Source organism: Dicentrarchus labrax, unplaced genomic scaffold, assembly GCF_905237075.1.
Source record: "Dicentrarchus labrax unplaced genomic scaffold, dlabrax2021, whole genome shotgun sequence".
In the NCBI taxonomy this organism is placed as follows: domain Eukaryota; kingdom Metazoa; phylum Chordata; class Actinopteri; family Moronidae; genus Dicentrarchus; species Dicentrarchus labrax.
Window position 1 is genome coordinate 7,324,473 of NW_026136723.1, and position 27,782 is coordinate 7,352,254.

The 27,782-nt window shown below is 41.1% G+C and overlaps 1 protein-coding gene across 3 annotated transcripts in view; it reads left to right on the top strand.

Moving 5' to 3' along the window:
* The first annotated feature begins 3,097 nt into the window (after nucleotides 1–3,097).
* Nucleotides 3,098–27,782, top strand: part of hivep3a (HIVEP zinc finger 3a) — a 40,728-nt gene continuing 16,043 nt past the window's right edge. Inside the window, exons 1-2 of one of the 3 annotated variants that reach the window (XM_051390125.1) lie at nucleotides 3,098–4,098; nucleotides 25,258–25,294. The gene's annotated coding sequence lies outside the window, so the exon portion shown is untranslated. The remainder of the gene's footprint in view (nucleotides 4,099–25,257; nucleotides 25,295–27,782) is intronic. The other 2 variants (XM_051390124.1, XM_051390126.1) reach the window with 2 other exon arrangements.

The following is a 27,782-nucleotide window of genomic DNA, read 5'->3' on the forward strand; positions in this document are numbered from 1 at the left end:
AGATACACCTGGAAATTGATTCAAATGACCAAATATGCTAGAAATAATCTATGTTGTCCTGGAAAATTATAATTGGATTTTAGCCCTTTACTTTTTTTTTTTTTGCTGTGCCAGGTATATTTTTCCGTAACAGCGAGCAGAATTCTCATGAACGCCCGGTGGAGAAATGTCTTGTTTTTGCAGTTAATAAATACATGCACAGAAATGTTCATTATGAGTGCAACAAACACTTTCTACTTCTTCTTTGTATGGAATGAATAAAACAGGGAGTAAATGTATTAATACAAGGTCTACTGGTAAATGATATTACTGTTTGTTAGAAAGTGCTGGCCTGTATTGTCGAGAAAACGTCAGAAGCAACTGACAGTAAATGCATCAGATATGTTTTTTTCAGTTATGTCATGGTCTGATGAATTCAATGCACCACATAAAACATAGTAATGGATTAAAGTTGGAGAATGAAATATGGTGAATTTTAGTCCTTAGAATAGGTCACGCTAAAAAAAAAACTACTGCATTTCCCATAATGCAACCAATACTATATTTTAAAATGTCTTTCAAACCCCACGTCCAGTTTGTAACAACTAAAATAACATCAGGGGTTGTTTTAGCGGCAGTGGACTCCAGAAAACTCCAGTCGCTGATATATTTTTCCAAAAGCCCCACTCTGCTGCAGACTGATGTTAGCGGGGCACTTTCCCCAGCTTGGTTGTTTGGGTGCTCGTTCAGCAAGCTGAGGCGCAGGACAAGATGTGTGTTTGTAAGTTAAATAAGGAGACTTTAGCATGAAGGTAATGCGTTTCGCAGCCACAGCATTTTATCACTGGCGCTTGGAATGGGAGCGTGAACCGAGGGAGTTGCAATCTGTAACTACGCTGCTAAATGTCACTAAATCCTACACACTGGTCCTCGGAGGCAAGATTTGATTGATTGTATAGAAATAGGGTTTCCATCCACATAGACAGAGACCAAAACAGTATTCTGTCGAATGAAATAATCACTATAGGGCGCCATAATGAAGCCAAAATATATACTTACTACTACTAAAGGAAATAGTGTTTAGAGACACATGTTTTATTTATGGAGTTTTGCTAGATTTAAAGCTGCAGTAGTATCAAAATATTTTTTTATCAAAACTGCTGAAACTTCACTATAGTTCATGAGACAGATAAAAAAAAAGATAGTTAATTGTTGAGTTTCATTCCCAGGACGTCAAATACAGATGCTTTGACCCCCTGGGAATGAGGCTCAACAATCAGCTATGTTTTTTGGCTCTGATTGGTTGTTTTCATTCAGGCCTGGTGGATTCTTGCAAATGCCATTAGGAGCACTAGGAGGAGCCAGAGGAACCAGATTGTTTCACAGATGATCTGTCTCATGTACTACTGTCAGGATATTGAGCAGAATTCTGAAAATATGACAAAAGTTACCTACTGCAGCTTTAATTTTGTTTGTTAGGGCCTGTTTTATTTATGAATGAGTTTTGAGTTGAGCCACAGAAGAAACATCAAGATCAACAAATGTGAGTACCTGCGTGTTAGAATTTAAAGGTCCAGTGTGTAACCTTTAGGAGGATATATTGGTAGAAATGGAATATAATATTCATAGGTATGTTGAACCGTTTCTACAGTAGCCCAGAATAGACAAACCAAACAGTGGCTGTAGATAGGACCTCTCAACATAGGAGGGAGAAACGACTGACTTGCAGTCTGCAACTACACTGCTAGACGCCACTAAATCCTACACCCTGGACCTTTAAACCTCATTATTGAAAGGAAGTCACTATAGATATTCAGAAATATCTTACAACATAAATAGCTTAACCTTGTGAGAAATAATTCTGTTGGTCAATGAATGAATTAGACTTATTTTAATCTATTTAGTCTGTTTAGATCTTTTTTTTTCATCATAATAGAGTAAAGATCAAATCCGTACCCGTGTTTCCTCTAAGCTGATAGTTTTGTTGACATACACAACATAAAGCAGGCTAATTCAGCACAGTGACGGGTTATGTCAGTAATCTGTCGCTGGTCCACTTTCTCTCCGGATATTCAGCCTGCTCGTGCATTCTGCACTTCATATTTGGTGGCGGATGACTTCAGATGCAGGGACGTCGACACCCCTGCTGCACCTTGGCTCTCTCTCCACACACTCGGACCCAACTGTGAACAGGAGCTGTATGCCTGAAGTTGTGATCTGACCCACATTGTTATGGGTGACAGCGACGGTGGAAGTCCCCGGCCCAGCAGTGAGCAGCAGGCTGACCTAATGCTGTTACATAATGCTGAATGAGGCTCTGATCAGTTGCATAAGCCAGTTATAGGATCATGCTTTAAATGGGGGTTCACTACTCTCCTCATTGCCTGTTGTGGTTTGGTATTCTGGGCCCTGCCCTGGGGGGGCCTTCATCATTATTATCATCATCAACAGCTATAGCACCCTCCTCCTCGGAGGGCTCGGAGCACCGGGCAACCAGGTAGAAAAACAAGCTAAATGGAGCCCTGAGACTCAATGCGGGTGGCCCCTGTAGTCTTCATTAGACGGCGGTACGATGTTCATGACGCACCCGTTGTCACAGGTTTGAGAGCGTGAGGACCAAATGATGTCAGGATACACCACACATTCCTGGAATACGATGTGGGTGTGGTTAGATATTAGAATACATTTTAAACTTCTATATTCAAATCAATTATAGAGTCAAATATTTGTTGAATAATTAATAAGTGCAACTCTTAATGATTCTAATGAGACCACATTAGGAATGAGATCATGTTCAACTGATGAAAGAATAAAGTTTTTGTGATTGATCTTTTACTCGTGCTGCATCATTCACATATTATTAGTGTTCCATTACACTGTTTTAGTACTAAAGAGCCGAAGTCAAACCTCTGTGTGAACCTAACAGTAATAATAATAATAATGTGAATAAAATGTATTAATGACTGAAACAAATAAGTTTAAACCAGCTAGTTTCAAATGAGCTTATTAAATCCTAAATGAGAGCCACGGTTTTGGTTTGCCCTTTATTTGTAACGCGACTGTAAGGGGGCGGGGTCTGGCGGTAGTGCGCGTGGGTTATGGTCAGCAGCGTGTTTGTCTCGCGCTCCAGCTGTGCCGGGATGTTGCCAGTGTGAAGCTAACTTCAATAAGATAAATACAAAGCGGATTTTAGGCGATTTTACCTTCATTATAATTGCGATAAATGTGACAACGGACAGGTTTTAACCAGTTTTTATTAACATAACTACATTAGTCATTCTCATATCTTTCGTTACCTTATATAATGAGGATAATAACCTGGGTCTCAGAGCTATTTTGTCGTTTATTTCCCATTGTGTAGGCTATGGCTGTCGCCCCACGTACGTTTTGTGTTTTATTAAAAGTGGAGGACAATTGAACGTTACATAGATACGTTCACTGGTTTTTGTTTTAAAAAAGTTGTGGCCGGAAATGCTGTTTTCTCTTTACCATACATTGACAGTGATGATGCTAGCGCGGTGGTAAATTGCATCAACTTACAAGGAGGATTCAACCCGTCCCACTACCACCACAGCATCTGGACTGGACCACTCACGTTATAAGCCGGTAACAACTAAACCACTTCTCCATAACAGGCTGATATAAGCGAAAAGATACAGCAATAGACCCGAGTTGACACGGTTAGAGAGCCACATATCAGCAGCTGGAGGTGTTATGATAAATTATCTGAGGTACTGTATGGGGTGCTGCTGAAGATGCCAGTATCAAACTAGCTAAAATGAAACAGGGCGTTTCCGGTCTAAAATGTAACCATTAAACCACTACGCACTGAAAGAAGCGCTGACCGAAACCAGTTGAATGTGTTTGTATTCACAACAGTTGTTAAAGCTGCAAATACGTTTTAAAGTTTACTCAAAGACACGAATAGCATATAATGCTTTTATATCTGAGCTCCACTTGAGCTCTTCAGTCAACGCCCCGAGGCTTGTACTTTTCCGCTTTTATTTTGAACGCCATATCTGTACATTTCCGGTCTGGTCCTGACCCACCTCTGCTGACTTGACGCAGCTTGAGAAGCCGTGGCCGCACCGCAGAGAAGTGAAGTTGAGCATCCTGCAGGTAACGTAAGCTCATTCATGGTGTCAGTGACGCGCTGCTGGAAATGTTACCATGTGTTTTGTAGCTTTGTTTTACTGTAATATTTTACACGGTGTTGCAGGACGAGTATTATTATTCAGCATGTTTTTTTTTTCTTGTCGCTGTTTGTTCGGAGTGGTAAGATAAAGATAGCTAACGTTAAGAGGGACAGCGTAACCCGAGCTAAGACGGGGTGCTGTCCGGTTTCTGTAATGTTTTTGGCTAACATGTTAGAAGGGTGTTAAGCTACCTGAACTGGTCCTGGGCTAGTCCATTCCCCAAAACTGGCTCCATTCATTGTCTGCGAGAGGGAGGAGGAGGAGGAGGAGGTGAGCTGCGGCAAGTTAGCCAGAATTGGACACAACGACACAGGAAGTGTAGTGATGTAATATTCAAAATAAACTTCTTTAATTTGTGTCGTGTGGTAAAACGCGTACAATAGATAGTTGGTCGTTTACAACTACTGAGGTGGTGTCAAAAATACTCGTGTAAAAATACAAAGCGGACCTATTGCTGTAACACTGGCGTGAGTAGACGTATTCGGTTTCGCGATGTGGTTTTATTTTGAAACCGGTTTTATTTGGAGGCGTTGCTGTTGCTGTGAGCTTGATGCTGGTTGTAGTAGCAGAACTGCATGGTTCGGTCTGTGGCGCTACGTAGGAAAACTGGAGTATTCTGCCTGTACGTTGCCCAAGTGTTTTATTAATCAATACTGCCCAGTATCAGTATTACTCCTGCTTGTTCTTTAAAACACAGGGGTGCAGCAACTGTGTGCGCCTTTTACCAACGTACACAATTATAAAAAAACCATCAAAATAAGAGTGTTTTACAGGCGTGTGTATCTTTTTGTCATAGATTTTGGTTATTGGCTGTTGGATTCGGCAGCGCGTTGTGTTGCACTGGGCACCGCTATGCGCCCCGTTTGTAGCAAACCAGCCTCCATTCAAAAAATCTCAAATATATTTTATTAATTCGTCCGCAAGCGCGCATGCCCCTTAAGAACATGACGTTTTATAAATGAGTATCTGTGCACATACATCACCCACCAGGTCGCACTTCTTTCTCCCAATGTTTTATTCAGTCCAGCCCCCGCTGTCCTCTTCTATTTTGGTGGAAGATCATTGTGAGAACCAGTGCCAAAGGGCCACATTTACCTCATGTATGAAAGCCGGATGTACAAACAGACCATCATTACTTGGAAATACTAGTATTCGTGCTCTTTAATGTGAGCATCTTGTTGAGGAGCCTATGTAGGTTCAAATGTGTGGCTCGTTTAAGGGAATTTGGCGTTGCCGTTTACCACATGTAAAAGAAAACGAAAGCAACACTGCCTGCGTAACGCCTCCCCGCTGCTCGGACATTTCTGCATAACCTGCTTCCAAGGAATCCAACATGACATCATGCGTGAGAAACAGTCCGGAAGGATTTGTGCGTGCGTGTGTGCGTGTGCGTGTGCGTGTGTGTGTGTGTGTGGCCGCAGGATCAAATCGCCGATAATATTACATAATCACAACCGAGCTTAAATTGGTGGGTTGATTTGGATGTGTAGTGGCCAAGTGGATAAGCTTGAACGTCCCATGTCACAGTGGATTTCGGCAAACTCCTTGTGCTTTTGCTGTTTCCATCCCGGTTGAAGTAAAAACAAACGTACACGATGATGTTCCCACAGAGCGAGAGAACGACCCACTGTACAGATCCACTGTGCAGCCCTGAAACGCTCCTCATTGCCGCGATGCCCGCTGGATTAGAGGGCATCTGAGGACAGCTGAGCTGTGGCTGGTAACATTGCTCTGCTGCAGAAACACTTGATACAACAGGGCCCCTTTTTCATTTCCTGTTGATTGGTTTATCATAAGATTCAGAATAAGCTAATTCTCCAAAGGCACACAGCCTTTCTGGGAAGAGTGCAGCTCCACAGTCTGTGTACAGTATTGATCATTATGTTAAATTGTCTATTGTCAAGCTGTCCAGTTTGGTAATATAGGGCTGAAAATGGTCATTATTGATTAATCAAAAATAACCTTTTTTATTAAGTCAATACATTTATTTATTTTTTAATCCAGTTTACATTGATATATACGAGAGGAAAAAAAGCAGCAAATCCTTACATTTATGAAGCTGGAACCTGCAAGTGTTCCATATTTTCCTTGATAACTGATTGAAATGAATGGAAATGTTGTTGATTAATGTTTCTGTCGATTGATCTGGAGATTAATTGATCATTTTAGGCTACTGACTGATCTAAGAGCAGTACATGAGACAGATAATCTGTTGGGAAAGCAGGTTCCTCTGGCTCCTCCTAGAACTCCTAATGATATTTGCAAGAATCCACCGGGCCTGAACGAAAGCAGCCAATCAGAGCAGAGAAAGACAGAGAGATGACAAAAGCGACAAAGCGTCTTTGTATCTTTCTTTCTCTGATTGGTTGTTTCAGCAATGATGTCAAAAAGTTATTTTTATGAAAGTTACCTACTGTGTGTGGAGGGGATCTTTAAGTTGGCATGTTGTTATAACAAGAAGATGGAGAGATCAGGTCTCAGGGTGGGGAAACTGAGCATTGGTGTTGATGAAAGAGAGACACTGAATGCACATTTAAACGCACCGTCATCCCTGATGTCAGTTCCGGTAGCTGTCCTTGTTTGAGCTGCTCGTGCTGGGTAGGGTAGGAGGAGATGTTCATTCTTGTTAGATACTTGAACGTGTGTGGTCCGCACTGCACTGTACCGACTCACAGCCTGATTCACTGACTGTCACTGATAACAATTACACACATGGTGATAATGCATACTGTCAGTGCACAAACAAAACAAAGGCAACCCACCACAGCCATGATACACAAAAACAACCTGCCCCGTGTCTATATGTTAAATGTTCATCAGTCATGTAATATGATTGCTCTAAAGGCTATGTGAGTGTGTTTACGTGTGTACTGGCATACTTGGAGTCTTTCATATTTCATATTCCTGTAGAGACTGCATGATCATAACAGAATCCAGGTTTCTGGTTGCCTGCAGGTGTGTTTGATGCCTCATCATCTGTCCCAACAGAAAATGTTCAGAAACCAGTATGAGGTACATGCCACAGTATCCTGGTTGTGCTCCAGGTAGCATATCCAGGTTTCTGAAACCAGGATAAGCTGTTTACATGCACAAAACATAACCAGGATACTCCAACAACCTGTCCATAACCACAATACGAGAGCACATGTAAACACACTCCATATGTAAGCTTGTTGTTATACAAACGTGTCATGTTGAGTTTGTTTTAATGAGAGTGATTTTACTAAATTGGGATATAACAAGATACAGTGATATGTTGTCATGTTGATATAAGAAAGGTTTCTTGTAAAATGGAAATGTTTGTATCTAGAAATAACAATCAAATAAGCCCTCGTAACATGAAAATGATGTTCCTGTAACAGCTGTAAGGATCTTATAAAACATCATGAGAATGTGGTTGGCAGCAGTCTGCCGCTGTACATCAGAGACAGACGGATGCACAGAATGACTCAGACCAAACCTACAGTTAAGTCTTACTGTTTGCAGTCTCATCCTTTAACTAGAACCTGAGGCAGCCTCTCAGTGTGTCATGCTGTCCTGCTGTCTCACTCCGTAGTGGAGGGCTCAGATTTTTGGCATTCTTCTGTCAGACTGCGTCCTCGACAGGGAATTTCTTTCCTCAGAGGCTCCGCGGAGAAGCCAGTGGCTGTGACTGGGGTTGTTTGTTATCATTTTTCCTCCCTCCAAGTTGTCCTTCACCTCAGGGAGGATGCACAGGGGACATAACAATCCACTACTGTGTGTTCTGGCAGTCAGGTTTGATGTTGTGTACCTGCATCAGTCACTCACCCACATGATGAACAGGAGGCAGCTACTGTCACTAGTTGTTGTAGGATGGCTTCTTTATTGTACAATTTATGTGTACATATTTAAAGTAGGGCTGCACAATATGGTAAAAACACTATATTGCCATTATTTTGTCAGATATTGCAATATGATTGTCAATTAGGGGGAAAGATTATTTTTGTGTCACAATTTACATTTTCTGGAAAACAAACAAACAAAAAAAAAAACGTACAGCTTCACCAGTTGTACACAGAGAGATCAGTTTACTCGCCATAAGGAGCACTGCTCAGCATGAAAAAAATCTGCTTTTTTCAAGTCTGAAAAAATAACAATGATGATGTCATTTGCTAATTAATAAGCAAACAATCACATATATCAATATTTCCTTGGAAAAGCCCCCAAATGAAGAACTCTTCTGAGCATTACATTATTGTAGGACATTATAAAGCATTGAATAGAAATAGCTAAAGGTGGCATTAGAAATCAATTATTTGTTGTTGTTTTTTTTTTACAAATACATTTTCATTCTTTTGTTATTGAACTGAAGCCCATCACTTCTTCTGAAATATGGCCGTAATACATCATTAGATTAATTTCCATTTTCTTTACATCAATTAATGTATTTCATCTGACAGCATTTGACACCATACTGTAGCAAGAGAGCTATTAACAGAACAAGAATTTTTATTATCTATTGGAGAATGGATATATATATAAATGATATATGACACCGATTGTGACATTACTCTGTTGATGGTGCTTATTTGTCTCTGTACAGCCATGGTGAATATCGCTCCTCACCTGAGATACCCATTTTTCTGTTTGTTGTAAAATATAAAATGCATAATTTCCTACAAGCTAGAGTGTTTTTCCCAGACATCAGTTATTTAAAACATCCATTAGAGAATCCTGTATACCTGGATATAGGTTAAATCATGTTTGTTGCAAGAAACGCTGCCTGCTGTGGTGCATTTCGTCAGCACTTTTATCCAGAACAACTTACCAGGCTCTCGATGTGTTTTCCAGTGTATCAAGAACAAACAAACCCATCATCATGGCCATTATCGACGCTGTAGTTCCTGTTAGTTTGTTATGGATCCCTGTAGGTTAGAGTAGCCTCTGTCAATATTGATGTGTCATGGGTGCTAAAGTGGAAGCATAATGGCCTTACTGTGGCACTGATAGGCCCAAAGCCCAAATGGCTTTCACTGTGTTTGCCACCGGAGCCAGAATGGTGTGTGTGTGGTTTCTTGACACTGAGCAGCACGGTTCAAAAGGCAACCAGTCTCAGACTTAACCCTGCCCAGCTCATAACACATACAGTGGTAGTATGGTAAACATTTATGCGGTGTGCAGAGTCTCAGAGTGTGTCCTGAAGTCCCATGGCATGCTGTTGCATTATGAAATGGCATACACTCTTGGTTTTTGCTATGGCCCTGTCAAAGGTCCCTCTGTTCAGCCAAGGGCAGCAGAGCCGGAGAGGACAACATTGATATTCATGCAGCTTGTTCTTATGGAGTCACCAGCGGGCGGCTCATCCCTCAAATGTCAGTCATTACAGTGTCCTTGGTAGCAGGTGAAATGTGAGGGCACTTGTATCTCTAGAGCCCCGCTGATGTTGTCCATATCACTCTTCCAGGCACTTAGCGATGGGAGAAAATGTTAAGCAAGTATACAATCTGAACCTTATTGAAACATCGAATGAACAGTCTTCCAGGCGAGGGAGTAGAAATGTCTTTACCCAGAAGAAAATGTGGAATAGTCCTTCAAAACTGTGCCAGCGTGAAGCCTTTGAGGACAAAGTGGAATGCATGGATGACAGAAAATACCTAAGATAAACGGGTTTCACTTTATTCCAATATTAACAATGTCAATATTAGTGTTGGGTACCCTTAGTTAGAAGTTTTATGTTACATCAGGATGATACCAAAAATGAGACTCTTCGTCTCCATGTTTGCTTTTTGGTGGCTTAACACGGGGAATGTGTCGCCACATTTCTAATAACATGTAACGTTTCTTATAGTAAAAGACAGACATTGTGTAGAAAGCGCCAAATAGATACGGTGGACAGTGGGGGTCACATTAGTCCTCAACCGCGATCCCAGTTGATTTTTTTTTGCCAAACCCCAAATTTACACGCATTGGGGTTAAGTTTGGACCCTGGCTGCAACTGACGACTAATAAAAAATGACCATTATATTTGTCCTAGAGCCAAAAGTGGCATATTTTTTCTTAATGTTTTTGTCCAACCAGCAGTCTAAAACTGAAATGAATTTAGTTTATCATAGAGGATATTCATGTTTGGATCTGGAAGTAAGTTTGTGGCAATTTGGCTTAATGAAATGACATAAATGATTAATTGATCATCAAATTTGCTGCACATGAGTTTTGTTCACAGATGAATCATTTTCAGCTCTTTTCATTGGACCCATATGGTCGGTTGCTACTGAGGTTCAATACACGGTCTGATATAAACTCTTTTGATCTTAAGAAGCCAGTTCAGGACATCCCAACATTAATTCTGACCATCCACTACACTTTAAAGAGGAAGCAGGAAATGACCACTCACCGTTCCCCACAGTGGTTACTGTACATAATGCTGAACCTGCATTACTCTTATTGGAACAAATCTCTTCCCAATGCAGTATATCATCAAACTCCATGTTCTTGCTTTCCAACCTGGAAAATACCATTTTTTAACTCTAAGCGACTACAGCAGTAATAAATCATAGATTCCATGTGCAAAACCTCGTGTTTATGATTTAAGATGTGTCATGTAACCAGCACTCACATGCGAGTTAGGATGCGTAGCGCACACACACACAGCCACACGTTGATATGGGTGACAGCATTCCAGCTAGTCTTGCAGCAGGAGACCCAAGGGTGGCCCCGGTCATCAATCTTTAGGACTTCCCCCAGCCGCAGAGACACAAGCTTAAATGTCAAAACTGCCGTAAGCGAACAGATTTCCTCGCTGCCGGCAATCGGCCTAACGACGACAGGAGCGGAAATTGCCTCTCCTCCTTGTTAATGAAAGGATTTCTGTGTGTGTTTGCATCCTTTGCCCGTGCAAAGGGTTGGCACAGATGCTTGCACGTGTGCTTTGTGAGCACCTTATGCTCGGGTGTTAAGTGTAGTGTTTACATGCGTGTGTATGTGTAGAGGTGCATGGGAATCAGAGCGTGTGTGCGCTCGCTGCGAGTTGTTAGGCCCTTGGCCGGGCTGCAGCCCTTCGCTGGAAGGGGTTGGATGCCGTCAGTGACCCTGGAGGCGAGCGTATGGACCCAGCTTGGGTTGCTCTGCGAGGTGGAAGGGCCTCTGGTTTCTGCGACCCCCATGGAGAGAGCAGCCTGTCAGGCAGAAGGCCTGTCAGCTGCACTTCTCATTCACAAATAGTGGACACACGCACACACATAAGCCACAAAATATGGCCACATTCATGTCCAACCCTGCCCATGCTCTCCTAAAACATTAAATTGTTATTATTATGGCATTATTACAGAGCCAGTATGTTCCAGTCAGACTGAACACACATATGCATGAGGGATTTATTTTTGCTCCTACATATTTTTCTTATTGTTCATAATATCATCCTTTAATTGAGAAGAGTGTCCAATAGCTCTTTTTCACGGCAGATATTTTGACATTATTGCAGCTAGAACTGCAACAATTAGTCAATTAATCAATTAGTTGTCAGCAATTAAATGAATCACTGACTGTTTTGATGATGTCCAAATTCTCTGATTTCAGCTTCTCAAAAGTGAATATTTTCTGGTTTATTTAGTCCTCTATGACTGTGAACTGAATATCTTTGGGTTGTGGACAAAACAAGACATTTTCACCATTTTCTGACATTTTATGGACCAAACAACTAACAGATTAATCGATGAAATGATCAACAGGTTAATCGATATATGAGATATACAGTATAAGATAGATAATTATTAGTTGCAGCTCTAATTGCAGGAAACATACATAGATGTTGCTATGACTGCATCCTTAGCTGAACTGGTGTTGTGTATGATGGCTCACTGGAATGACTTACTGGGACACTTAATGGGTCCAAGCAATAAGTAGTTATCAGGTCACGTCTGAAAAACAGTCCAAGATCTATTATGGTAATTTTACAGTTCTATAAAACATAGAAAAAAGAGGAATGTTTGACAAGCTGGAACCAGCATATGTTTGGCATTTAATACATTTTATTTTCAAGAGATTGTACAAAGCTCCAAATGACTTCGAAAATGACCCATCAAAAGAATTTACTACAAAGTCAGTTAGTCAGTCAGTCTTTAAAATCTCATAAGAGCTCATCAACCTGCAAACACATTGTCATTTTATTAACTTAAAAATGTTAAAAAACATTTGCCCAAGTACCCACACACAAAGCAACTTTAATATTCATTGTGAGTTGTGTTTATTTTACACAATGAATGTAAATTCCGTATTTGTTCTCCTTTTAGCTCTGTTTTGGCCTCCACTAACTCCTGAGAGAAATATGTCTCTGTAGCTGCTGAATGCTCCACTGTGCTCACCAGCGAGTCTCTAACTGTGTCTGTCTGCTGTTTGAGGCTAGACAGGTAGTTTTTTCACAAAAAAACGTCTTCCTGCTGCTGCTGGAAGCGAGGCTGACAGTGAGAGTGTACCAAAACAATCAAGTTGCAGACCACAAGAACACAACAATGAGCAGAAAGACGCAGTGGCGGGGTGGCACAGCTTTTCCTGTGTGGTATGACACTGTACAGAGGTTAAATGATGGAGTTTGCTTAAGGCCAAAATATGTGTATGTAAAATAAGGCCCAGATAGTCTTGTGGGTTTTAATGATTATTATCATTATCGATTAATCTGTCCATCATTTTCTCCATTAATTGATTCATTGTTTGGTCCAAAAAATGTCTGCTGAAAAACTTTTCCCCGAAGCCCAAGGTGAACTCCTCAAACGTCTTGTTTTGTCCACAACCCAAAAATGGACTAACGAAACCAGAAAATATTCACATTTGATTAGAGAATTTGGACATTTTTATTAAGAAAGGAATCAAAATGATTGATTGATTATGAAAATAGTTGGGGATTCGTTTAATTGTTGACAGCTAATCAATTAATCAACTGATCATTGCAGCTGTAGACCGGAGTGCATCACACTGACGTCCATACAGCACAGCTACCATGTGTCCCCTGCTTCCTCCTGTTGACATTGTCATTGTCGATCAAGGTCGTGTTTTCTCTGAGCGGAGAGGAGTATATGGTACTAGACCGCGGGCTTTAGTGTTATGTAACAGCAGTTGTGTCTATTTTTCTGGATTTGTCCCACAGTAGGTCTTTTGTCTATGATGCTCCTGTGATAGAGACTGCAGCGCGGGTAGATAGAGCCTGGCTTTCACACAGAGCTACTGCTGACTCAGCTGGCACCTACAGGTAGACCTCAGTATCGTTGGCAGCCACGTCCCAATCATTGCTTTGCATCGTGAGTGTATGTCAAAATATTACAGCTGCCTACAGTAACACTAGCTTCTGCCTGTCTCTCCGCGTGGAAGATATAGATTCTTGGACAGGCAGGCTCTTTGGCAAGCTGCCTCATCCCTGTCTGTTGATCCACTGTTGGTGAAATAAGAGAACATATGGCTGCTCTCTCCCTGCATTACATCACCTTGAGATCCAAGCAGATTGGTTTGCATTTACAGCCCAGCTCAAGCAAAAAAAAAAAAAAAAAAAAAAGCTCATTGTGTTTGGATAGGTTTTTATCCGAGCTGCGTTTCCCATGAAAATTGGCACGCTGGCCTGAAATGAACTGTGTCTTAATGAAGTGGATGCACAAAAGGTCAGCTACTTTTTTTATTTTTTTTGCTTGGAATAAAAGCAGGTTGGGGTGTACTGTTTTTTTGTGCTCTGTATCCTGCTTAACCCAGCACACAGCCCAGCCAGATGCATCAGGCTCAACAGTGTTAGTATTGATCCATCTGAGTTATATCACATCATGCAGAGTTGCTGCCTGCTGCCTGCTGCATGCGTTCAGGCTCCTGTGAAGACTTTGCATGTGGCTGTTATCAGCTATTCACTGGTTTCCATTAGCTTCCTGATTTGGCTTTTCACTCTGGCTCTTTTCATGCACTGTGCACTCTCACTGCTCGGATACTGGTAGTGATTTGGTTTGAAGCATCTTTATGGCATCTCACCCTCACCTATGGTCTCTTCTTACAAAGGCCAAAAGCACTGTCGTAATTGTAGAACTCAAGTATCTCTAGGGTCTATTGGCAGAAATCAAATATAATATTCATAGGTATGTTTTCATTAGTGTATAATCACCTGAATATAGGAATCATTGTGTTGTTGTTACCTTAGAATAAACTGTTTTTATCTACAGAGGGAGTGGGTCCTCTTCTACGGAGTCCGCCACATTAAACCGTAGTACAGTAGCCCAGAACAGACAAACCAAATACTGGCTCTAAATAGGGGTACTGTAAATACTGTTCTTTGTCCTAAACCATTGGAATGGGAGGGTGACGTGAGGAGGTTGCAGTCAGCAACTACACTGATAGATACCACTAAATCCCACACACAGATACTTTAATAATAAAATCTTTAATCTTTCTCATTTTGATAATCATTTTGCCAAAATGGCAATGTTCATTTAGATGATTGTTAAATACAAGGAGGGTTTTGTAGAGATACATGATTGAGTTTCATAAAGTAAGGAACCTCAAAAGTATCAAATATTTGAAATGGTACTAGCTCTAGTGTATTACCTGTTTTGTTTTGTTTCGTATAGATTACTACCACGTATGACAGAGAAAAGCAGCAAATCCTCACATTCACAACTCATTCAGTCTTTACAAAGATACTTTTTGTTTTTAGTTTTGGAGAGAGCGTCGGTTGGAATTTCCACCAACAGAGCTGGTGTCATTGCTTTTGAATGAATCACATGTAGGAGTAAAAACCTCAAACATGAATTCTTTTAGTTGAGAAAATGTGTGTAAGTAGGTGCAACTCGTTACGTCACCAGGTAGTATGAATCTTACTTGTTGGTGTTCTGTCTCTTACTCGTTCAAGTCCAGAAATACTGTTACACACATTCTTACAAGATGTTGCCTCTTCATTTGGCTGCAGGTGTAGCCTTTAGCAGTTTGCCTTTGTCACCACGATGGTGATGAGTGTGTGCAAACAGTGTCACAGTTTCAGTCAGCGGCCTTACCGAAACCCACGCTCACACCTTTAAACCACAAACCCTCGCAGAACCAGCCTAACTTAGATGTGGGGACAAATATAGCAAGTGGCCGGTCATTTTTCCTATATTTAGCATTTCCTCTATTTTCAACTTGTTTTCTCCTTGCTCGCACAATGCCTCCCATTCTATGGCTCTTTGTGCCTTTTTCCTTGTTCCTGATTTAGTTTGCTGGTGCTCTGAATACGTGTTTTTCCCCACTTTTCTGTAAATGAACCTGTTGTCTGTCAATATCATTTTTATTTATGGAGTGATTACCCTTGGTTTAGCTATATTGAGTTTAGTGAAGTTTAAAGAGCAGAAAAGGAATCTCCAGTCAAATACTTTGGCTGTAATGGCAAAATTACAATGACCAGAATGATTACTGTGAACTGTTTCACTATTTGGAAGTCACAACCACAGTACACGGCTAGTCATTGGGATCCTTTCCTCTGCCGTTCTTATAATTTAGGACATGAAGTATCGACTTTTATCAGCCTGCGTTGCTGACCAAGGAACTGCAGAAACATCAGCCAGTGTCTGGCACCGCTTCCAGTGGCCTGTAAGCAGGGTTTTTCCTGGCTCAAAATAGGGCTTTGGTGGTGGACCACCCGTGCAGATCAGTATGCAGAGCATGATTGACTGAAACTGCTAAGGGATTGGTTAACGCTTTGGTGGTCCATGTTGCACATCTGTCGATGCTCATCAGCGTCCTGTAAATTTTTACAAGCATAATGAAAAGCATGTGTCAGTATTTGTTTCTGATACGAAGACGTGTGGTTGAAAATAAATAAAAAAATAAAATCATAACATATTATTGACAGGACTCTGAGTCACATCAGACAACTGGTCACAGTTTCACTGGCAGACCGATTAGTTGGCAGTTCTCAGACGTTGCTTTGTCTACAAACTATGAGGAAATGGGAATACTGCTCATATGTGTCACTCACACTCAGATGATCTAATAGAATCAAAGATGATGAAATAACTGCTAGATAGACTAAAACAACAATGAATAATTCATACATGGCTAAAAGTGACCTGTAAAAAAACAAACAACATTTATTTAAAATGATGATATATTGCAGTGTTTGACATTCTGACATGTCTGACATTTACATTGGATGTTACACCAATCAGCCATAACATTGTCATTGTCATTGTCATTGTTATCATACCACCTGTCAGTGGGGGGGATATATCAGGCAGCAAGTGAACATTTTGTCCTCAAAGTTGATGTGTTAGAAGCAGGAACAATGGGCAATGTGAGGATTTGAGTAACTGCAGAGGTCAGTACCTATCAAAAGTGCTCCAAGGAAGAAAAAGAACCAGAGACAGGGTCATGGGAGGCCAAGGCTCACTGATGCATGTGGGGAGTGAAGGCTGGACTGTGTGGTCTGATCCAACAGACGAGCTACTGTAGCTCAAACTGCTGAAACAGTTAATGCTGGTTCTGATAGAAAGGTGTCAGAACACACAGTACATCACAGTCTGTTGGTATGGGGCTGCACAACATTGGGACCACCAGCGTGCCTAGGTGGTCTAAATTGTGTTGAAAGCCCTCAGTTTCCGCTTTGGCTGTTATATTTCCCAGACTGACAGTTAGAGCTACAATAATCAATTGATGAATCCATTAGTAGTCAACTATTAAATTAATCGCCAACTATTTTATCATCGATAAATCGTTTTTTTAAAGAACAAATGTCCAAATCCTCTGATTTCATCTTCTCAGATGTCAGTATGTCAATATTTTTTAGTCTTCTATCTTTGGGTTGTGAGTAAAACAAGACATTTGACGACGTCACCTTGGGCTCAACATTTTCTGGACCAAACAACTACTCAATTGAAAAAATGATCGACAGATTAATTGATAATGAAATCAATAGGTAGTTTGCAGGCGTACTCACAGGTATTTTAAAGTATAACAGAGGGATTCCAGCTACACTTTAGCACTGGGTAGCGCTTCAGGTAGTTTACTGCTATTTGAGATCTTTGTCTGTGTTTTTGAACACCAAAGAGCAAAAAGGCTGGAGCAGAAGACGCTTAGCTTAGCATTAGGTTACAAGAGTTAGCTATAGCTAGCCAAAACAGCTAGCCTGGTTCTGTCTGAAATAGGGCTGTCACAATATCAGATTTGTCCCCATTAAGGATTAACCATTCATCTTTTTTCAGTTTCCCTTTAGTGGGGACCAAACATAAAACCATGGCTGTGACAAAAAATAACACCTAAATGTTTTATGAAGTATATGTAGCATTGGGAGTGTCCTGGAAAGATAATGGGCTGGTATATTATGGTCATGGTACTGTGTTGCACTGTACAAATCTCAATTATTGCACCTTGAGTACACACAAAGGCCTCTTTGGTCCATAAAGGTACATTTGTACATACATGGAATAAGTATGTTATTGGAACATTTGGTAGTAGGGTATGAACCAGCACCACCCACCACAGCTGTGCTCTGCACAACATCTGTCAACATGGTCTACTGTTGGGAAGTCAGGTCGTCCAGCAAGCGGCATTTTTTTTAGAACTCAGCTATTTTTCTCCATAAATTGCAGCAGCGTAGCCTACCCTGTGTTGGTCACACTGCTGTTTTCTGTGGCCACCAGGGCACGCTGAGGTTGAGAGGGGCATCTGTTCCGTTCTGGTTGTTGGTGGTATGGTGAAGATGGAGGCAGGGGGGTCTCTGGTCTGTCTGTGGTGGGCATCTGGAGGGAGGCAAGGCGACCTGTGGTTAGGGTTATGTGTTGGGATTTATTGGCTGGGTTTACACACATGCAAAAAGGTACACATCAACCTTCTAGATCCAGACACACTGTCATTTTTATAGCCAGGTACACACACTGTACATGAAAAGGCCCTCTTCTTCTTCGCTTTCTATATTCTGAACCTACAGCAGGCACTTTTTTTTCAACATGCAGTGATAATGCATTTCAGAGGTCATTAAGTACTACAGGCTGACTCGGTAAAGACCACCCTGTGCTGTAGGAGGCAGTGGCAGTGACAGATTCTGCTGTCTTGGTGGTGTTTAAGGGCCATATGTGAAGCCTTGGACTGCTGGGATGCTGAGGAGAACACTGCCTGTGTTTCCTCCCCTCTGACAGGTGGCACAGTGCCCAGAAACTCCCTCTGTGGCACTGCAGGATGGAGCCAGCACTGTCCTAAGCTTGGATGCTGCTGCTGACACTCCACCACAAACCAACCAGGGTCAGACCGATATAAATATGTGTGTTTGCCAGTATTGGCCTTTTTGGTCAAATCAGATATTGACCAGTCGTCAAACGTCTAAGCAGAGAAATGATTTCATTGTGGTGTTGCAGGGTTATACTCAACTGCAGTTCCAAAAACATCAGGAAGTCAGTTATTGTAGTGTGGCTCACTGATCTGGCATGTTACAGCAGCAGCAGTGGTTGTGAGACACAGCTCATGGAGGAAATTAAGCTGCTTCTTCTCGGTCAAATCTGAACACACAAACATAATGCACATACTTTCAGATTATGTGTGACCACCAAACGCCAAAGTAGATTTTTGCCTCGTGTTACTCAAGTTTACTTTTGGGATACTTTTTATTTACTTGCATTACTTGCGCAACTAACATAAGTAAATATCTGCTCTTTAATCTGGTTTACAACAGTGGTATCAGCCCAAAATAAACAAATTGGGCTGTGATTGAATTGCAGATCAAAAGGATGCCGAAACAACTGCATCATGATGGCGACTTGTAAAAAGCATACTTTGTTGGGTCTGTCTGTAAGACGACAAGCAAATAACTTTTAAAATGCTTGTTTTCTGAACATAGTTCAGATCGATGACGGCTATATGCTAACGTTTTTTCATATAGTAAATTAAAACCAATAGAATCAAGTAACAGACACGTGTTCAGCACTTAGGCCACTACATAGTCCACCTTCAAGTGGGGGTGGCACCTTGTCTAACTGAAAATATTCTGGCTCTACGCCTACTGTGCCACTGAACGAGAGTTAATCCATAGTTTGTAACACAGACTTGGCTCTCTGTTGTACATTTGTGGTCTCTGAGTCCAGATACTCAGGGGGGATGTCACTCCTTACTTATCCTTCCCTCTTGTTTTTTATCTTCCTTATGTTTGTATTTACATGCTCCCTATGTATGTTTGATTGGGTATGGTTATACCCATATGTATATTTGTTGTTTGTGAAGCACTTTGGACCTCAAGCTTTACTCACTTACTCCAATAATTTTCTGAGACACAAACCAGGGACATCCACATTAAAAGTGCACACCGCCAAATGAAAGCCTTTATGCACTTGTTGAGTTTATAGCAGCGACGCATGAGTAGTAGAACAAGTGATAGACTAGCATGTATTTATTCTTTCTTCATCCAGCAAGAGGCATTTTCCCTCCAGGCTTTCCCTTGAATCCTGCGGTCTGTTAGGCTGAATGTTATCTGTCCCGGGTCTCGTCCTGCAAAAAGTCTGCTCTAATGTAGATCACTGCTAGAGATTACTCGATTGATGAGATGGACGATGCAAAATGAAAACACAAGGCTTTACTTTAAAGCAGTGTCGAGAGTGGCAAAGTGCTTGACCTGTTTAAAGCCTGATCACCCATAACTGGTTATTCTGACACACGCCCATGCGTTTGTCATGTTGCAATTTGACAGTAGTTCACACAATAGCCAGTGGTAAATAAAAGACAGATTAAGTAGGCTCTCTTGTTGTTGATTATTACAGAGTAAGACCAAAAACTACAATAGAAATAAACCCCTTTCAATTTCAGGAAAGCATTATTGTGTGCTTTTTCTCTTAAAAGACCCTTTCTCCTCCACCAGGAATAAATGCCATTCTGCAAATAAAATGGTGGCTAAACTAAAATTAGGCAGATTTACCCTCTATATCTGCATCTTTAAAAATAGCCCATCATTTCTATTCAGCCCCTGCTTAAATGTTAATGTATTGTATTGCTGGAGGTACAAAGTGAATTTGCAGCGTTCGGTTTTGCGAAAAGAGGGCAGTATTGTGAGACCTTATCTTTTTGTTTCCGTCCCTTCCTCGTCCTACATTCCTAACAAAAAGAAATGTTCCCGTTGAGAAGATGTGTTTGGTAGCATGATGTTCACACTGTGACAAGGCCATCCAGACAAGCCCCAGCTGCACAGAGGCAACCCTCCCCTGTGAAAGAGCTCGACACTGGCAGCTCTGTCACCTCCAAAAGGCTGACAAGTGGAGTAAGACCGATTTACTGAGCCAATATTAGTCTTCGTGTCATACTTAAATAATACAACAACAAACCAAAATATATTGAAAGCAAAAACCACCTTTATTTTCAGCAGATTTGAGCCTGAATAAACATTCATTTGTCATAAATGGCAAGGTTTTATAGATGTCATTTGTAAAAATAACTGGAAATAACAAAAATATACTCTATCTTGCCATGCAAAAATTAAATGTCATTGCTTTGAACAACCGGGATCCAAAGTGTTCGTTCTGCCGTTTGCATTCAATTATTTTATTGCAGTAATTACATTTTTCTGTTTCACTTATTCAGGCCACTTAAACCAGCTAAGACCATCCGTGTTGATGCATCTATTAGCGATTATATACACAGACAGAAGTGCTGTTAGTCCCAGATTCAATATTGAATAGGATTAACAGTAAGGATTAGAGTAAGGATTCAGGATTCAGGAAGCAGAACAAAAATGTTTTTAGTTAGTTTTATAAATAAAGAACCAGTTCAAATTCAGAGCAGGTTTTCAATACCCAACCCTGCCTCCGATATGATGGGTTTCTTTCTACACCATGTTTATATTTGTTCTTGTATCAAATGTTAGAACAGACAGTCAAATCCAGTGTGGGAAGATTTTGCCACATGTAGTGGGAAGCAGAGTTGCCAGGTGTTGCCAAAACCCAAATAATTATATAATGCAGAACTATCGTATTTTTGGACAAACTATTGAGGACTAATTCAGCCCGTGGCCACCAGGAACGGAGTCTGCAACATATACGACTATACCACAGACTATACCACAGAGCTGTGCTGAGTTCACCATGTTGACTGCAGTCAGCTCTTACTACAGGCCAGTGTTTAAGTCTAGATAAGGAACAAACTATGCATCCTATCATGTAAGTAAATAGTTTAGTAATAGGTAGAGCTAAAGTATTTTGTACAATAATCCAGAACAAACTAAACTTTAGTATATTAAAGCTACAATAATTAGTTGAATTATTCATTAGCCAATCAACAGAAGAATAACCTGCACCTATCTTGATAATGCATTAATGAGTTATTATTTTTCAAGCAAAATGCAATAGGCTTAGACCATACCAAAGGAAAATGTTGAACACTTAAACTAATCCCAAACACCTGCGGTGAAATACAGTCAGTTGTGCGTTGCGACACTGGCTGCTTCTTGAGATCCCGGCAGGGATGTGATTTGGTAAGTTATGACAGATCAAGCGCCAGTTTTCCGTAATAGACAGAAGGGCTGTTTATCTGGCAACATGATACGTATCTGATACAGGGGTTACGATTCAATTCATTGCTATATATTACGATACTGTAAACAAAGTAATATATTTAAAAAAAAACTGAAGGAAAACTGTCATTGTATAAAAGCACACCACCATTATGCAACCAGAACGGTGCGCTCTGCATTTGTATTTCTCACAGTCGCTTCGTTTAAGACACAATACACAAAAAAGATCACAATATCACAAAACCAAATATCGCGGTACAATATTTTCCAATGTTTCTTACACCCCTAATGGACAGTATTATTGACATAGTTACAAACAATAAAAAAAATGCAATACTGTCAGGTGCAATATGCAAATCACAGCCTGCACTTTGTATGATGAAGGTGAAATATGACAAGACAACATTATAATATAAGTACTATAGTGTTGAAGAGAATCTGGCCAACAAATCTTGTTCTGCAGATTGAAGAAAACATGTTTGCTTGGTACAGACTGTAACACACAATGTAACAATATCATGATTTTAATTTGATACTTCCCACTCAAATCCTGAATCATATTGCAAATGCAGTACCTGTGAAAACAATGGCAATATGATACTTTTGCCATATTGTGCAGCTCTAGTAGAAACATGAGAAGCTATCAGGCAGGCAATAGAGATCTGGCGTTTATTTTTCCATTCAGGTTTATCTTTTCAGCCATTAGCACCATGGATGTATAAAGAGAACTGGATACAGCAAGTAGAGGCAGGGCTCCGTTCATTCCTATAAAAGTTGCTCCCAGATTAATGTGTTTTGCGCATGCTCTATATGCACTCCGCTAACTTGAATGGGGATAGTCATCCGGCTCTTCTAGACTTTCCAAATAAAAAATAATGGATCAAATTCTAATAATGAAACGAGTCATCTTGTGGCCGTTGTGACACTCAAATTGATCTGCCGTTTACAGCCTCTTCTTTTCCAATGTTTGTGTGCCGAAAAAAAGTGTTTTTGGGCCGGTGTGCATCCTGTGATGGACCCAGAAGTTGTAATTACACGGCCTAGCCACTATGTCAAATTGGCTTCATAACTCGGTGCAATTCCCGGGGGTTTGATGAGCACCAAGAACTGGCTTGCAGATGCAGCCACACAGGAAGGGCGGTAGACGTTGACAAAATAATGTTACTAACACATATGGGGGCATTGCTGTTTCCACCTGCAACACAAAGTAGCCATTGTTCACTTGTCCTGTGTTGTAATTTATATTGTTTTGGATATTTGTCATGCAAGAAAAGCCCGTCTTCTATAGGGTCAGCATGTCATTTAATTAGCTGTGGTTGCTAAAAGTAGCTAGTGTAACATTAGCTGCTAACTGTAACTAATGGGGGAACACTTGCTCTGACACAAATCTTACTGTCGCTTGCTAGAATATTAGCCACAGCCGGTTGTTGTGTTGGCTGCGGCTCTGAAGATGGATAGTGCATGGTGCCTTTATGTCCTATCATGCAGACTGGGAAAAACATTCACATCAGCCTCCTATGTTGTAATTCCGAGTCGGAAATATCAGGAATTTCTGATAGCTACAATATTTTAAGTGGCAAAGTGGCTACAAAGCCTCCATCAGTGACATCCAAGTAAAACCTATTATTAACACTGACAGTTAATTAAGTTAATTCAAATGGATCCTAACACTGTTTATTAGGATCTGTTTCCACTTGCTAACAAACCACTGCAGGTCGGTAACATGACAAAAGTAGCCAATTTAGGTTTAATTCCATTTATCTGGTATGACCACAGGGCTAGCAGTGGGATCAAATGGGAAGTTTTCCCATTCTTTCAAACTGGTATGAATGCAGCGTTAGAGCGTCCTTAGACCTCAAATGCACTTTAGCACTGAACACAGGATATTGAAGGAAGAGTTCAGAACAGTTTTCAGCCATGGAAATGCCATTTTGATGTGTATAGCGTTTTCTTGGCCGGTAACAAGGTTTCAGTCAAAATGTATTACAAATTTTGAACGGAATTCCTGAAATGAAAATGCAAAAATGAATACCTGTTTCTATCTGCTATTGTTTTGTGAATACATTTAGGAGGATATTGGCAGTAAGGGAATATACTGTAATATTCATAGGTATGTTTTCATTAGTGTATAATCACCTGAAAATAAGAATCATTGTGTTGTTGTTACTTTAGAATGAGCCGTTTCTTCAGTAGCTACTGTAGTTTGTCCTACAAGCCTGGGAGGCTGAGCTGTATTCAAATGGTTGCAATCTGCAACTTCGCCGCTAGGTGCCACTAAATCCTACATACTGGTCCTTTAATATATGCAGCCATTTTTAGCCTCTCCAGTGGGGCAGAAGTTTCCATGGATACTTGGACAAAGTCACATGATTCATGTATATCATTATACATTTCCATTGCACTTGTTTTTGCATTTAGTTTCATTGATAAATCCACTTTTCCACCTCAACCTACTGTTGTTGCAGTTCATCCCCCCCCCCCTTTCCTATCTCAATTCAGATGTCAGATGCTTTAAAAACATTTAGTACTAAGTTCATTTGAAAAGGTAGTGTTGTAGGTTGAAATCATATCCAAACTGATGATGGCAAAGTGCGGATCTAGAGCTTACTTTTAGTGTCAGGTATTGGTCTAAATGCGGTTTCAAAAGGCTTTATTGACATGGAATTGTATGTCAGCAGCCTTAATCCAGAAATGCCCATATCAGAGCTGGCCTTCCACATACCATTTTCAAATTTGGAGCTTTAGTCACAAAGACCCTCTGTTGCCTGGTACAGGACGGACATCCCGGGCTCTCTTCCATTCCCCCTCTCAGCTTCCCCTTTTCACGCCCGGCCAGATGAGTGGCTGACCGCCTGCCTTCATCCCACCGGCTGGTATTCCCTCAATGCTCCACATGTCTGCAAGCTTTCAGGCTGCTGAAAAAAAGTCAGTCGGCGGAGGGGAGGGGGAAACCCGTGGCTTAAAAGAGCAGAGAGTGACGTCAGAGCTGCCTGGACTCGTTTCAGCCGGACCCCTGGCAGGAGCATGAACGCTGTGCCGTGGTGTGTGGACATTCTCCAGAGCAGCTCTTAAAAACTGGATCCCTGTGCCCCCCTTTTTTTTTCCATGCGGGTCCTTATATGTTTTCAAATTTTCCAGGGTTTTCTCAGAATGCAGAAGCAATAGCTCTCACCTATGCTAGGAAAATGAGACCTGAATGGGGAAACTGTGTTTTAAAAATATGAAGTAACCCCCCTTCCAACCCCTCTCCCAGTCAAATTAAAAGACCGACCACTCACCCTGCCCCTCTACCTCTTACCGCTTTGCCAGCTGTGCAGCCCAAGATCGCTGCCAAAAGAAACACAAGCTTACGTCAACTTCCAAATAAGGAGCTGCTACTTCACTTTGACCTGAAAGAGAGACACTTGGAGGGGAGGGTGGGGGGTATGAAAGAGGTGGAGATAGACAGGGAGAGAGTGTCCCCTCCTCCTCATTCATACGCATAATATACTCAGCTACCTGTTTGTCAGCCCAGTGCACGTACAGCGGAGACTCGATTACCCCTCTCTCTTCACCGTCACTCTCATTCATCCTTTCTCTCTCTCTCGCTCTCTCTCCTTCCCCTCACCTCTCTCTGGCTCTCTCTGCTCTCCCCGTCTCCAGTCATTCACAATCGGAGGACAGCACCACCTGCTACCAGGTAAAAGAGAACCAACCCATTGATATTCTTTTTGTCATCTGCAGTGATTTTGATGTGATGTGAGTGACGTGATGTGAGGACTTGGTTGTGGGGGGGGGGTTCTCCATTCAGGTCTTTGTTGTTGCAAAAGCCTGCTTCATCAGTGAGCCAGTGAGTGGTGGAAAAAAACGAGTGATTTGTGGGAACATACTCTGAGCAAACAGAGATGTTTAAAAAATGAGCTGAATATTTTTTGGGTTGTTTTAAACAAATGCAGACAGTGCAGCTTCTGCAGTGAGGGTGTTTGTGCTTGTGTGTCTGTGTGTGAATGAAGGAGAGGGAGAGTGCATATAGTGAGTGGTCCGTGGGCTGTGTATGTATTAAAGCTCACAGCTCAGACTGGGAGTGAATGAGCTCCCTGTGTTGTGCTTCCAACCTCCTATGCTTGGCATGTCCTCCTGTGGACTGGGGAGCACTCCCGAGATGCACGCACACACACACACACACACACACACACACACACACACACACACACACACACACACACACACACACACACACACATACAGGAATGGCTGTGTACGCACCGACTCTCAGAGGGCTCTCCTCTGTCCCTGGAGAGCGCCGCTATCAGGCTGCTGATGAAGCTACGCTCTCTGACTTGACAGCATTGCTAATGCTCAGCTGACATTGTGGTGGAAACACAACAACAGATGAGGGCATTTGTTTCTAAGTTCAGATGAGTCTGCAAGATGATGATTTAGGGTGACGGTGAAGTAAGTCCAAAGTAGCGTGCTGTTTTCATTGTGTTCCATCATAAAGTTACTACTTTTTCCTCAACATCCAGATGCTTTGAAAGCCTTTAGTTTTTTGTTGTAAACTAATTTTAGAAATCACTTATCAAGAAACATACATATTACATTTTTTTACAAATAAATCTGTAGTATTTTCCCTTTTAAATACTGCATATTATTTACTTAAAATATTGCCTTTTACGTAAAGCTTAATAGCAAAAAACAAACAAATGGTTTAATAGGGTTGAATAGTTTAGAATAATGTAGTTCATGGAGATTGGTCCAGTGTTCTTTGTCATCCTCATGTACAGTATGCATTTTCCTTTCTGCTTCCTCCTGAAAGAAGAAGAGAGAAGAGTATCAGTGTAGTATGAATTCAAGACTCCCAAAGTATTGATTTTCTTTTTGAGATGTGTACCGTTCTCTCCTCAAAAAGCCGTAGCTTCTAGGAGGGAGGCACCTTCGCCTGCCTCGCTCTCTCCCTCTCTGTGTAGTCGGTGAGGATGCTGGAAGATAAATTTAGCCCTCCAGCTCTCCTTCCATCTGCTACCACATGGTTTAGGGCCGTTACCATAGGAACCACCGCTGGGTGCCCATTAGTGTGAGAAGAGGAAATTGACAAGATTTTTAAAAAGCCATTTATACAATATTCTCTTTCTGTGTGGTGTGTGAATGGACGCAGCATTTCACAAATTTATATAAGAGAGGTTTTTTTTTTTTTTACTGGAGGTGATGTGTGCCAGTACCTGCAGATTTAGAGCACACTCTGCAGATTGTAACTGTAAGTGTATGCCCACACTGCAAATATGTACACTGCAACCATTAGACAAACTGAAAAAATGACTTTTATATTGTGTTATTATATACTGTAGTAGCCCGTTTACAGATTTCTGCAATGTGCAGTAAATACAGTTTATTGCAAGCAGTGCTCATATCCCCGCCTAATGTCTTACTGTAGGCTGTGTAGACTGGCTATAGGCTAATGATCATGGTAGATATTAGCCTGAAAACCCTGGTGTGATTAGTAACTAATGATGGCTGTATTACATTAAAGTATGCCAGTTCCATGAACTTGATATTTTGCACCCTGACTGGAAGGATTTATGAAAGCCAAAGTATGTTTAAATGTCAGAACTGTTGTTTTTGTTGTTGTTGTGTTAATAATAGTGATGCCTGTTATATTTGGTTAGGTCAGAGCTATGGAATATTAAATCATCCATCTTTGCTCTCTTTCTCACCCTCAAGTGAGTGTAAACTACAGATTATGAACTATTAGTTATCATATCTGCTGTCCATAAAGAGCTTTCCACCCATTTAGCATTGCACTCCTCTAACACTGTCGGACTCACAATGGTATTAAAATTTCATTTTCAAATGTATAACCTGCAGACCCAACAGACACTGACTCAGGTGACGACTATAGGCAATTTATCAGATTACAACAACATTGCTCAATAGTACAATAGTATACAACAATAGTTGGAGTTTCCCTTTAAGAGGAGATCTACAGAAATCTATACTGATATTCAGTTTGTAATAAATATGTAGTAATTTGTCCTAGCAAACAGCTGTCTGACTCTGAGAACATTACACCTCGACGTGTGTTTTCTAGCAGAGCCGTGCAACGGTTCACCTAGAGAGAATCACCGAGGCTGAGAGCCAAGGACAGGGGGAAAACAGGATCCGTGTGGAGAGAAGGGTTGAAGAAAAAAACC